We start from the raw sequence: 13379 nt of genomic DNA on the forward strand, positions 1-13379 counted from the left end.
AGGAAGGGTTTCACCATGACAATTTTAGTGCCAAGAGACTTGTTTGCAACTTTGGGCCAATGAAGGAGAAAGCCAAGCCTTTGGTTCGGCTGTCCCCTTGGCAGGCTGGCAGGTAGTGGATCAGATTATATTCCAAAGGTTAACTGCATGACCTCAGTCTTGGCACTGCCTCTGGAGCCAGCAGTGCTTGTGACTCTGCAGTGACGTCTCAGCCTCTGTGGGCCTTTGAAGAAGTCAAAGCCACCTCCCCCCCTTTGGGGGTGCTTCCTGTGTCAAATGCAGTACCTGGCAGAGGACAATACATACCAAGTGCTCACCTTAGAAAGTGAGAGGAAGACACACACACACACTCACACTCACACACACACACACACACACACACACACACATCTTCTGCCCTCTCTTGAGCCTATGAGTAGTTGGAGGTCGTGGCACATTGTGGTTAGAAGAAAACTAAGCTCGTGCTGCGGCCCTCTGCATGCCCAGTCCCAGCTGGATTGCTATCAGTAGCTCAGTACCTGTCCACGTGGGTCACAAGGTTCAGTGGATGTGAGAAAAAGCATCACTGTAAGTTTATGTGCTCTGTTTAAGGGTTTCCAGACACCCAATGTCTCCATTTCAGAAATGTTGTTCCTGTCACTGCTATGGACAATGACTCCAGGCTGCAGGATCCAAGGCCTGTCTTAAGGAAGTCAGGGATAAGAAAGTCCCTGTTCCTAACTCTCTGCTTGTGTAGGGACCCAGAGAGGCCACAGTTGGCACTTACTGCAAGGGTGGGGTTCCCTGGGGCCAAAGTCAGAGGCAGATGGAAATCTGGGACCGATGAGACTATGTGAAGATTTGTTTAGTGTCTCTAGTATGTGCCAGGCACTGAGCCAGGTGACTTACATACATTAAACAATTTATCTCCAGGACAAGCCTGGGACCAGAGGCATGCTGTTATCTTCATTACACAAGTTCTAATGGGCCTGGCAATGTGCCTTTGTGCCCACCGTGCCAGGGTGGGCTCTCTGATTGATCAGGTCTCCTCTAAATCATCGCTTTCTCAAACAGCCTTCTGGGTGCTGTTTCTTGCCCAGCACTGCCCACCCCCACCTTTTTACATTGCATAATTTCTTGGGTCCCTAGCTTTGATATATACTCCGTGGTGTGAGAGTACCACTCACATCACACATACAAATACACAGATTGAGAAGAAAAGGCAAAAGAAAAGCATTCTCTCCTGCTGTCCACCACTCTTCTTAAATACAGTTGGAGAAAGCAGACTTTTCAATGAGCCATAGAATCACCCATGAGCTCAGGCATGTGGCTATGAAGCAAGGGCGGGACTCACAGCAAACTTCCTATTGCATAACCTACACAGCACTCGAAGCATAGCCGGTATTTGACGAGGGCTCACTGTAGCTGGGGAGAAAGTCCTTTAAATCCATTCCTTTGCTGTGTAATGCTCACACATCATAGCTGCCTCTTTGTTGGAGAGAAGTGTATTTTGTCTACCCAGGCATTTAATTTTTTTTTTCTTGATAAAGAAGGTCTCCTGTGTCCTTGGCCAGCCTCAGAGTTATTATATAGCTGAGGCTGGTTTTCCATTTCTGATCCTCCTGCCTCTATCTCTCAAGTGCTGGGATTAGAGGCATGCACCATCATGCTTGGCTCACAAGCATCCAAATTGAGCAGACACAGCTGCGGCTCAGGCCGTGCCGTTGGTGCCGTAGCTAAACTGCTTCTCTGATTTTTGCGTGCTCCCTTTCCTTCCCTTTTCCTCCCCGAGTCCTAACAATCACCATGGCAATGACTTAGTACTTCCAGTGTCACTGACACGTAGTAGGTACTTAGTCACAGCTTCCTCTTCCTTTCCTCATCTCTCCTCTAAGGTGCCTGACTAACTCCTTAACTCAAGCTTTGGGATGGAGGTCCCCTGCTGCTGAATTCTTACATCCTACCCTCTTCCTGCCACTCAGCAAACTTTGAAAGGGGGCATTTCTCTCCTAACCATGTGAATACCCAAACCCAGACTCGGAGCTTCTAGAAGCTGTGGATCCTAGTAACGCTCCAAGGCTTGCCACTCTTAGCCCTCTAGCATGGTGAGCTCTAGCCCCAGCATTTGTTGTAGCAGATCGTCTATCAATAACGATCATGCTTACAGGTGTCAGATCTTTTGACAACATGATGTTGTCATGTTGTTCATGATTGAGAAGATCAAAGAAAGAATCACACAAGAAACTCATGGTATTCTCAGTAAGTTTATGGTTTTGTGTCAGGCTGCATTCGTAGCTATTCTGGCTCTGTGTGGATGGGCGTTTTTTTTTTTTTTTCCAAGACAGGGTTTCTCTATATAGCTCTGGCTGTTCTGAAACTTGTTTTGGAATTGGCTGGCCTCGAACTCAGAGATCTGCTTGCCTCGAACTCAGAGATCTGCTTGCCTCTGCTTCCTGAGTGCTGGGACTGACGGCATGGACCACCAGGAATGGCTGACAGAACATTTTAGACAAAACTTAATAAAGCAAACCAAGAAAGAGAGTAGCACTAAAATGTGAATCAGCTTGGCTCCAAACTGCTTCTCTCTAGACCTTTGCCTTATAGACCACGCCTGGGCTCCATCTCTATAATATTGCATTCCCTGCCCAGAAGATGGCTTGGGCCTGAGTAGGTAGAGAAGGTTTTAGGACCTGGGTTGATCTCAATGGGAAAATTCCCAGCATGTAAACAAAGGCTGGATTAGAGATAATGTGGGTCAAGGGTCAAACCAGGAGAGCAGAATCCGGTCTAAGGGGTCTTAGGACACCCAGAGTGTTGGAGCCAGAAGGTGAGATGCAAACCTGAGAGTCTCAGGAGACAGAGACCAGGAGGAACTGTGAGGACAAGTTGGGTGGGTCTGGGCAGTCTGAAATCGGCCTCACTGATGATGACAGTGTCCAGATTGACAGCTCTGGAAGGGAAAGACCCCTGCCTTAGTTGTCCCCAGCTTGCCTGAGCTCACTGGAAACAAAAGGAGAAGATATAGCAAAGAGATTTCAATTTCTTGTTTCCTAACCACTGTGTGAGTGTGTGTGTGTGGGGGGGTCTTTTTCCTTCAGGCACCCCTCCCGGCAGTGTCCAGGGCCTAGCGTCTGGCGTCTGGCCAAGGTGCAAGATTCCATTTTTCTCTGGGGTTACACTTTTGTCAGGCTTTGACTTTTAGGAACTGCTCAGGAGACCTCGTAGCCACAGTCTGCCAAGGCTGCATTTTGCAAAACTGCCCTTTCTGCATCAGCAACAACCTCAGTGTCTGTCACTGAGAGTCACTGAGGAGAACAAGGACAGCCTTCATCCCAGACACTGCGATTTCTCAAGAAAGAATGTGAATAGCTTCTTCTGGCCACTTCTTCACAAGAGGAAAAGTCTTTAATGAGCATTTTGGTTTTCAAATCATATATACAAATGCGCTAATAACAATTTTGTAAACACAAACAACCATCTTTAATGGCATTGGCAAAGCCTTTGGCTTGTGAGTTCCTGCTTTGCTTGAGGAAATGGATTTCCAGGGCTAGGAGGAAGTCAGGAGGCTGACTTTCATGTCTATTTTCATTTCCCACTGAAGTTCTGTTTCCTTTTGACTTTGTATACAGAAGGAAAGGCCAGTTGTTGCCCTGTTGTTACAGATAACCTGGGTCCTAAGAGTCCATTAGTTTATCTAAATAGGTCTCTAATAAATCATCTAATGTTCCCAAAATATTGCTCCCTGGTTAGTAACAAGGATAATAGCAGATAAAGCTTTATTGAGCAGCTGTTACATAATACACTTGCTAAACACTCAGCACACGTCAGAGGTACTGTGAGGCATAGCTCAGCATGCAGTGGATGGAGAAGAGGCATATTGTTGGCTGGTTATTTCTGTCCTGCCCTGAGGTCCTACTTCTGAAGCTCTGCTGTAAAGACAACCATCCATATGGCATCCATATGAATTGTGTGAATGTGTATGTACATCCAGCATTACTTCTGATTTTGTTACCAAGGGCAAAAACTAGAATACAGATGCATATGGGAGAACATGAAAATATTATGTTTATTCCCAATTATGGACTATTAATGTAGTCATGAAAATCAAGCTTGTCAGGTATCTGGGATGGAGTTTGCAAAAGTGTTAAGAAAGACAGGGGGCTAGGGATGTAGCTCAGTTGATAGAACATTTATCTATCATGCACAAAGTCCCTGGAGCTCTGTGCCAACTGGGTGTGCACCTATAATCCCAGCACTCTAAAGATACAGGCAAAAAGACCAGAGGTTCAAAGTGGAAGCCAGTCTCATATAAGTCTGTCTCAAACACAACAGATACAGACAAATAAACAAAGCTTCAAACCAAATAACAATAGGTGCAGCAGGCCAGGATCTCTGTCTACATAGTGAGCTCCAGGACAGTCAGGTCTATATATAGAATAATATATACAGCATGCTGGTCTAGTGGTAAGAATAGCTACCTTCCATATAATAACAAAACTGCAAACCAGAATGCATAAAAAGTACTTTTTACAGTGACCGGAAGTCCCTCATGTAACCACTTGTATGTGCTTAAAGATCCATGCCCATGTACTTCTCCAGTTGTGTTGCTATTGAGGGACACGTGGACACTACATTCTAGTTGTCACTGTGGCTGTCAGAGATGCATTGTATGTCTGCTTCTGGCAGGAAGCTCTGTTGTCAGAGGCCAGACTGAAGGAAAGGGGTCAAAACAGAAACAGAGGGGAAAAAAAAGACTCTCGGACAACAAGCTACACAATACACAATGTTTATGTGTTTGAGAAATTATGCCAGTTACTAGCAATGAAAATATTAGAAAAAAAGCAATGGTTTTGAATAGTTCTCAACACTCTTGTGAAATATTCCCTGCTCCCCATTTCAAAAACAAGTGAATTGACAATCTGGCTCATAAAAGCTATGTGACAAGTCAAGGCTTTCTGATTAAACACTTTAAAATTCCTTTCTTGACAGGACTCAGTCATTGTAAGAAACAAAACAAAGCCTCAGATACTACCCTGAAGTGCGATGATGGTTATCTAGCCCCCTGCACTCCAGAGAGGCTGCTATTAAAACTGGGCTAAACAGCTGGGCAGTGGTGGCGCATGCCTGTAATCCCAGCACTTGGGAGGCAGAGGCAGGCGGATTTCTGAGTTTGAGGCCAGCCTGGTCTACAGAGTGAGTTCCAGGACAGCCAGGGCTACACAGAGAAACCCTGTCTCAAAAAAACCGAAAACATAAAAAATAAAAAACAACCTGGGCTAAGCATCCCCACAGAGCTTTATCTATGTGTACATATCCATGTACTCTATGGCAATGCCATTCTACCATTGAGGTTTGTGGGAGTCATGTTTCCTTAAAGGAAGCCATGTTTCCATGCTTGCTTACTCTCAAAGGTGGAAGATCCTAGGCAGGAAATAAGATTGGTCTTAGGGAGGAAGAGGCAGGCCAGGTCCTGCCTTGTTCAGCCCAGTGTGGTTTTTGTGGAGAGAATCACTAAGCCCATCACTGGCTCACCACAGTGCACTGATGAGATAGTGGTGTTTACAGTGACCACTAGCCTCTGAAAGAGTGAGCCCCTGGGACAGCTCTGAAAGAATTAAGACTGGCTCTGAACAAGTGGAGGGCACATCTCCACGCAGAGGTCAGAGAGGACTGTCTCTGGGCAGAGTCTGTGGCTGAGCTTACAGAGTCTGTCGTGGCCACAGTATCTTAGCTGTATGCTTTAATAAACACTGACTACAGCTGTGCATCTGAAGGATGACCCACCAGCCTTGTCACAGTCATAGCCTCATTGCTGCAGACAACCTCATCTGAGGGAAGAACAGAACGGAGGCACTTCCTTCTTCCTTTGAGTGACAATGGTGATACAGGCCTGCCATAGCAACTGTGAGGTAGCTAGAGATGCTTTGGGGATTGAGAAAGAAGAGACCCAGTGTTTCTTCTCTCTATCCAGATTATCTCTGCATAGACAAGATAATGGTCCTCTGCCCTAGAGACAGAAACGCCACTACCATCCTGGAAAAAGCTAGCAGAAGCTGGCCATTTATGTAGGGGGTCAGCGGCAAAGGCATCGCCAACCAAGTTCATGGTGTTTCAAGGTGGCAGCAAGGACATGCATTGCTGATTTGTAGACCTGTACCTCCATGCACCAGTACAGGGAGTCGATCCTAGGACCTCATGCTGTGACACTAAGATATACACTCCAGCTATCAGATGAGGTCTGCTCTGGGTGTGGGTAGGGAGCTCCTGGGCTGTGATATGAATACAAAGGAAGAGTGACTTTGTTTTGTACATCAAACTGATAAAGTTATGTGTGGGTGGGTATGAGCATGTACATGTGTGCATGTGGTGTATGTATGTAAAAAAAAAAAACTACAAAGTTAGTCTTATTGACTCCTTGCTTAAAATCCACAAGTAGCATTCCGTGAGATGAATCCCAAGTTCTTTTCTGCAGACTTCAGCCCAAAGTGCTCTGTCCACATACCCCTCTTCTCTTATGTACCATAACCCCAGGGCACAGAAGCCTTCCAAGTCTATGTATAGGCTCTTGCTTAGAGTACTTTCTGTCTCAGGCACCTGGGCAGCTCCTATGTACCCTAGAATCAGCTTTAAATGTTCTTTGCCCAGGAAGCTTTCCCTTGAGCACACTGTCCTCGGATTCAGTTTCTTCTGCTCAGGGCTCTTGGAGTCACAGCATTTGCTATGCATTACTGTTGATGCTTTGCCTGAGACAGGGCCCTTCCCAGCCTGCGCATTATCCCCAGTGGTTAGTGCACATTAGTATTCCTCATTATGTGTCAACTGTCTAAGTGGTGAAGGTATGTGATTTTATGCAAAGGAGTAATGCTACAGTTCCACAGGTCTGTGCCTTTCACTATTATTGATGACCACGTAACAGAATTCAAAGCACTGCGTCCCAATGCATGCAAGTAACCTTCATTTTCACCTCTTTGCTGGATTCTATCCTCCTGAATATGAACTCTTTTTCATCTGCAGGGTCTAGTACACAATAGATGCAAAAAACAACACAAAAACCAACCAAACAAAACAACCTGCTTACTACACTGCAGAGAAAAATGGTGCCGAGCTTTCCTGTATCCTTTCCATTCTTCACACACCTGGCTCCTGCCCTTGCCTGGTTTATGCTATCTTGCCTTGAAGGTCCTTTTGAAAAGTTAGCTATGTCTATGAAGCTAATGGCACAGGCCTTTAATTCCAGCACTTGGGAAGCAGAGGCAGGTGGATTTCTGAGTTCGAAGGCCAGCCTGGTCTACAGAGTGAGTTCCAGGACAGCCAGGGCTACACAGAGAAACCCTGTCTTGAAAAACCAAAAAGAATAAAAAAGAGTTGGGCTTCCCTCCAGGGAGCTACTGGTCCTGAGACTGTTGTTTTTTGTTTGTTTGTTTTGTTGTTGGTTTTCTTTGGGGGTGCATGTGTGAACCCTGCCTGGAGTTTACCCTCTGCCACATCACTGTATTTAATGAATAAACAAATGCATGGAAGATTACATTTCCACTCTTCGAGACCTACCTGGTAAGGCTTCAAGATGGATTGCCATATGTCCTATTTTACTGCTATACACACAGGGACCCTGGAAGACTGGATCAGAGTTTTTGTTTTTGTTTTTGTTTTTAAATCATCTTAGCATACCAGAACAAGGGAGAAGTCTTTTTTTTTTTTTCTGTTTTGCACATGACCAAACTGAGAGAAGGTCACAGAGCCAGTTACATAACCAGAGAGATGGCTGAGCTGTGGAGATTGATACCAGAGTACATTTCAAGAATTTTGAGTCATCAAGATCTCATTTCTATTTCCGGCGTGACATAATGCATTTTTTTTTCTCAACAAAATAAGGTTGATTTCTTAAAATTGTAAAGCACTGGCCTGGAAAGTTGATTCAGCATGGCAAACAAAGAACATTTTAGGGTTGACGGGTTTCTTGTAAATGAGAAGTAGCTGTTGTGATGTCATCTATCAGAGTCACTTGGTTCCTAAACGAGGAATCTTTCTGTAGGATTCGTTTTCTGACCCTGCATGTCTCACACTTTCTAGGATGCAGTATCTGCCTCCAGTATCATGATTAACAGTGATTAAATTCCAATTTTAAGCTTGCTCATGGGAAAACACTAGCATCTCTAATCATTACCATCGCTTCCTACTTCTAAGAACTTTCTGAAGGAGGTATAGACCAGACTTGTTGAACCTTTACGTAAGAGAGCTGATAAGATCCAAAATAGGTTACTAGGAGGAGCCTGAATGTCATGTCTGGATGTTTGCACAAGAGTAAGGCATGTCTGCAACTGCATGTGAGCTACTTGGTGCTTTAGGGCTTTCAAAAATGGGAGTGTGAGGCGGGGGAGATGGCTCTGTAGGTAGGAACACTGAGGGACCTGAGTTCAGATCCTTAGCATCCATGTAAATAGCTGGGAGTGGCTGCACACCTATAATTCCAGTACAGAGTCTGGAGCAGGGGAGACAGAAGTATCACTGCGGATGGTTAGGCAGCTGTAGCTGAAACAGAAAGCAAGCCCAAGGTTCAGTGAGAGACCTTGTCTTTACGGGAATAAGACAGAGAGTGATAAAACAGGGTACCTCCCTCCTCTGGGTGTGTACTTGCATGCACATTTACAAATAGATGGTTGCACTGCACCTCAGGCAGGCATGAGTGTGCACACAAGCACACACACACAAGCACACACAATACAAATGCAACCAAAATAAGTAAATTCCCCAAACATAGTCACTGTATAGAGTATGACCTTGGTAGATAGTTGCTAATAAATCAGTTTGTTTTATGAAAATATTCTCATGCTGTTGTTGGAACACCCCTATAATCCCAGCACTTAGGAGGCAGAGGCAAGAGGAAGAGGCGGGGAGTTTCAAGGTTAACCTTGGACATCAGCATAAGCTACAAGAAATCCCATCTCAACTGAAACAAAAATGCCAACCAAAACTCTGGAGAAGGTTGAGTGTGTCTGAGAACATCATGTCTGGGGAACACGACGCGGTGTACAGTGGTGTTTTAGGACTGGAAGGCAGGTCTGCTTCCTCAGGTCCTGTCCATCAAAGCGACAATGAGGTTGTCCCAGGCCTCAGTAACCTCTAACCAAACCATCTGCTGCATTACAGTGGGCACTGGCCCTTTTATCTCAGGCCAAAGCCCATCAAAGTGCCAGCTCAGAGCAGCTACCTCGGTTCTCCGGCTTCTGTACTCTAAGAAGCCCTGCTGGGGAACAGAGATCAAAGGAGCCAGCCAAACTTGGAGGGGTCAAGTTCCCTGTGGCCTCCCAGGAATGTCATTCCCAACAAGGGTGAAGAGCTGTGAAAGAGGAGCTGGATGGCCGCTGACCAGTCTCAGTCCTTTATCTGGCATACTGAGGCCTGAGACCTTCTCTAAGGGCCATGGCTAAACGCACATTGTGAGCTACATCTGTCAAATAGCTCTGTGGCCCTCACAGTGATTTTACATTGCTATTCTTACCATTAATATTTTATCTATTTTTCTCAGTGCTTCTAAGTTTCTGCCTAGAATCCTCCAGAATTAATGTTCTCACTCAAGGCTACTTACTTAGCACACTACCTGGTGAGATGGCTCAGTGGGTAAGGATGCTTGCTGCCAAATCTGATAACCTGAGCTCAATCTCTAGGTCCACACGATAAAGGAGAGAACTGAGTCTCACAAAGTTGTCCTCTGACTTTTATGTGTGCACTGTAGCACAGCAAGCCCTAGGTATACACACATACCCTGTGTCTTAGTTAGGGTTTCTATTGCTGTGATGAAACACCATGACCAAAAACAACTGTGAAGGAAAGGTCACACTCCATCACTGAGGGACGTCAAGGCAGGAACTCAGGAGAAGAATCTGGAGGCTGTTTACTGACTTGATCCCATTGACTTGCTCAGTCTCCTTTTTTATATGCCCCATGACCCCCTGCCCGGGAATGGCACCAACCCTGTGGAGCAGGACCCAATTACATCGATCATTAATCAAGAAAATGCATTACAGACTTGCTGATCAACAATCTGATGAAGGGACATCGTCTTTCTTTCTCTTTCTTTTTCTTTCTTTCTTTTATTTGTCTGTCTGTTTTTGCTTTTGAGACAGGGTCTCCCTATATAGCTAGATAGCTCTGGATGTCCTGGAACTCACTATATAGACCAGGCCGGCCTTGAATTCACAGAGATCTACCTACTTCTGTCTTTCTAGTGCTGGGATTAAAGACATGGGCTACCATGCCAGGCATGGAGCCATTTTCTCCATTGAGATTCTTCTTTCCAGATACCTCTGGCTTGTGTCAAGTTGAAAAAAAAAATCCAACCTGTACACACTAAAAAAATGAAATAACAATATTTTGGGATTTATATTTTTGCAACAATTTAAAACATGGCTTCCCCTTTTATTTTCTTGCCGTTGTCACTGCTGCAAATGAACAGACATTCCAATGCTAAGAGAACAGTGACAGGAACAAGCACTCTGCAAGATTCAAATAGCACCCAAAATATTCCTAACCAAATGGCTGCCTCAGCCAACCAATCTTCACCCATTCCTAATCTGAGAAGCGACCTGCAAAGAACAAAATCACATAGGGAGAAGACAGCTGCCATGGGCACACGAAAGGGGAGCCCAGTGCCTGTCATATGTAGAAGCAGAGGAAAGAGGAGTCCTCCTGCTCCTCTGCCTTCTGGGCCTTGAAGGAGCCAGAATCCTCCCGCTGTAGCATTAATTCATCAACCCGATGGCTAAGTGCCTTCAGATGTGTCCTCATTCTAGAATCCCAGTTTCTTCCTTTATGGGAAACTTTTGTTCCAGCCACATCTCTTCCTGGTCACCATAACTGGCAGTTCTTTCCATCCTTCCTCAGTCTTGCTCATTCCAAATGGCTTCTTCTGGTCCAGTTTTCAGTCTATTCTATAACACGCCTTCCTAGTTGTCCTCAACCTCTTATTGGAATTGTTGCATGGTCCCCTTGAATGCTTAGTATTCCCTCCACAGTATGTCCTTGGTGGGTGGGCTCTTACAGGTGATTACTACCAGTTTTCTATGCAAGGAAATGGAAACTCAAAATAGGAAAAAAATCTTCTCAAGATCAAGAGAGGCACAGAATGGGAAAATAATTTACTCATGTGTATGGTGGCTTGTACTTGTAATCCCAGCACTATTGAGGCTAAGGCAGGAGATTAAGAGTTCAAATCCTTGAGCTGGGTGGTGATGGCATGTGCCTTTGATCCCAGTGCTCTTGAGGCAGAGGCAGGCAGAACTCTGAGTTCAAGGCCAGCCTGGTCTATAGAGTGAGTTCCAGGACAAAAACAAACAAAGAAACAAAATCAAAAACAAAAAATCCAACCAACCAAACAAATTAAGAATTGAAAGACAGCTGGGGCTCCAGCAAGCCTTGCCAATACAAAGACCCCGTTTAAACAAAATACAACAAGCAAGCAGACAGATGTCATGTGTTACTATTATTTCCAATTCTTCGTGGGCCAGATACTGACTTTGAGGAATTGGGTGAGCTGGGTGGGTTCCAAGAGAGGGTAGAATTGACTTTCAGGGCAGACGTGGCTTCCATGTTGGAATCTTCAGTGATAGGGACAAGACTAAAGGAAGACAGGGACTGTTGAGGCCCTCAGATATCAGAGACAATGAGGAGCCTATCGAGGATGCAGTGTGTTGACCCAAGGAGAAAGGAGTGGGCCTGTGAGAGTTGAGGAATGGGAGGGCAGAATCGCTGCAGAAGACAAGCCCGAGTAGAAGGGAAGAAGCGTGTTCATTGGCCCTTCTCCAAGGACGCTCCTCAGTGGGCCCAACCAGAGGACAAGTCACTAGGAGTTCAGGAAGGCAGGCCATTGGAGGCCAGTCCTGGACAATAGGTGAATAGATTGTACTGAAGCAAATAGAACATCTAGTGAAGTTCCCAGCTAAAAAGCAGGAGAGTTGGGATGCTCACTCTGCCTGTAGACCCCCCCCCCCCCAGGGCCTTTCTAGGATATCACCTAGCTAGGAAAGACGCAAGTTCTTACGCTCATTGCTTAGTCAGTCCTTCTTCAGGCCACAGATTGCACTCACTCCTTGCCTACTCCTGCATATCTTGATGCCCATCCCAAATCAGGAAGACTATGACCTTGACTCTCCCATCTCTAGAGTCTTCTATATGCAGAAGCATTGGACCCATTTTGGTCAGTAAGTCTGCTGAGGACCACAATGACCTGGGCTAAACAGGGATACAGCAGCCACTCCCGAGATGCTACGAGGGAGTGTTGGTGGGCCTACCACTGAATCGTATCATCTATGAGGGGTCATCATAACGGCTAGGGTTTCTTAAAGCTGTGGGATTGGCATTGTGTCTATGGGTATAAGTCCCTGAAACAGTGTCCCTGGCTTGCAGCTCTCAGCTCTGGCCTGCCAAGTCCCAGCTGCTGCTATGTGTCAAGCTGATGAAAACAATTAACCCTTTCCTTCACATTCCTGATTCCCACCTGCTACATGGGAAAAGAAATGCTGAGATTTGAAGGTCCTTCCCTTGTAGTCCTGCAGGCAACAGCAAGTAGCTGTCTCACAGCCGTTGTAGCCCACAGCTACAACTAACTCTGCCAGTGGGTATGCTGGTAAGAAAGCTGAGTTCCAAAGCCATGAGCGTTGGCTCTCAGTTTTGGGCTAGTTGCCTAAATATACAGATAGAAAGGGCATTAAAGTAGCCAGGGGCCAATTGACTTAAGCATTGAGGAAAAGTTGTTCTCCTTCACTGATGGAGACTGGGAAGTCTAAGGTCATCTCTTCCTGCTGCATTCAGAACACACTCAGACCTGGAACCAGACAGAACCAAACTGGCTGTGAGAAGACAGAGAGCCCATAGAAGCTCTCTCTCTTTCTCTCCCCCCTTCTCTTTATCTCTGTGTATGTATGCATGTATGTTTGTGTCTTTGTGTGTGTGTGTGTATGTGTGTGTGTGAGAGAGAGAGAGAGAGAGAACACAATACTTGGATATTTGCACCACCCCGTTTCCTGTGTTTCTGATTGGAATTCTGACACTACTTCTGCAGATGAGAAGGTTACAGGATCCACTCATAATTGCCTGGCTGAGGGACAGTCACCACCTGTCCCTCTCTTGGATCACAAGTCTAATAAAGACCCAGAGAGAATCTGCTCTGTTTCTGTCACTGTGCACTCAACTTCTGAGTGTAAGTGAGTGAATAAAGGAAAGAGCCAGTGCTGAAGCTCATGGGCTGCTGGGGAGTGTGAGCATGGACTTAGTACATTGAATATAGCATGAACTTTCTCTTTGTTCCCCGTGAACATCCTAGGAGAGTTGGGGGGGGGGGTTAGTTGACACAGCCAGGAAGGGTGAATGTGATCTGAAAGGAAGTTTTTGTGATTCTATCAAAA

Source organism: Mus musculus, chromosome 12, assembly GCF_000001635.26.
Source record: "Mus musculus strain C57BL/6J chromosome 12, GRCm38.p6 C57BL/6J".
Lineage (NCBI taxonomy): Eukaryota > Metazoa > Chordata > Mammalia > Rodentia > Muridae > Mus > Mus musculus.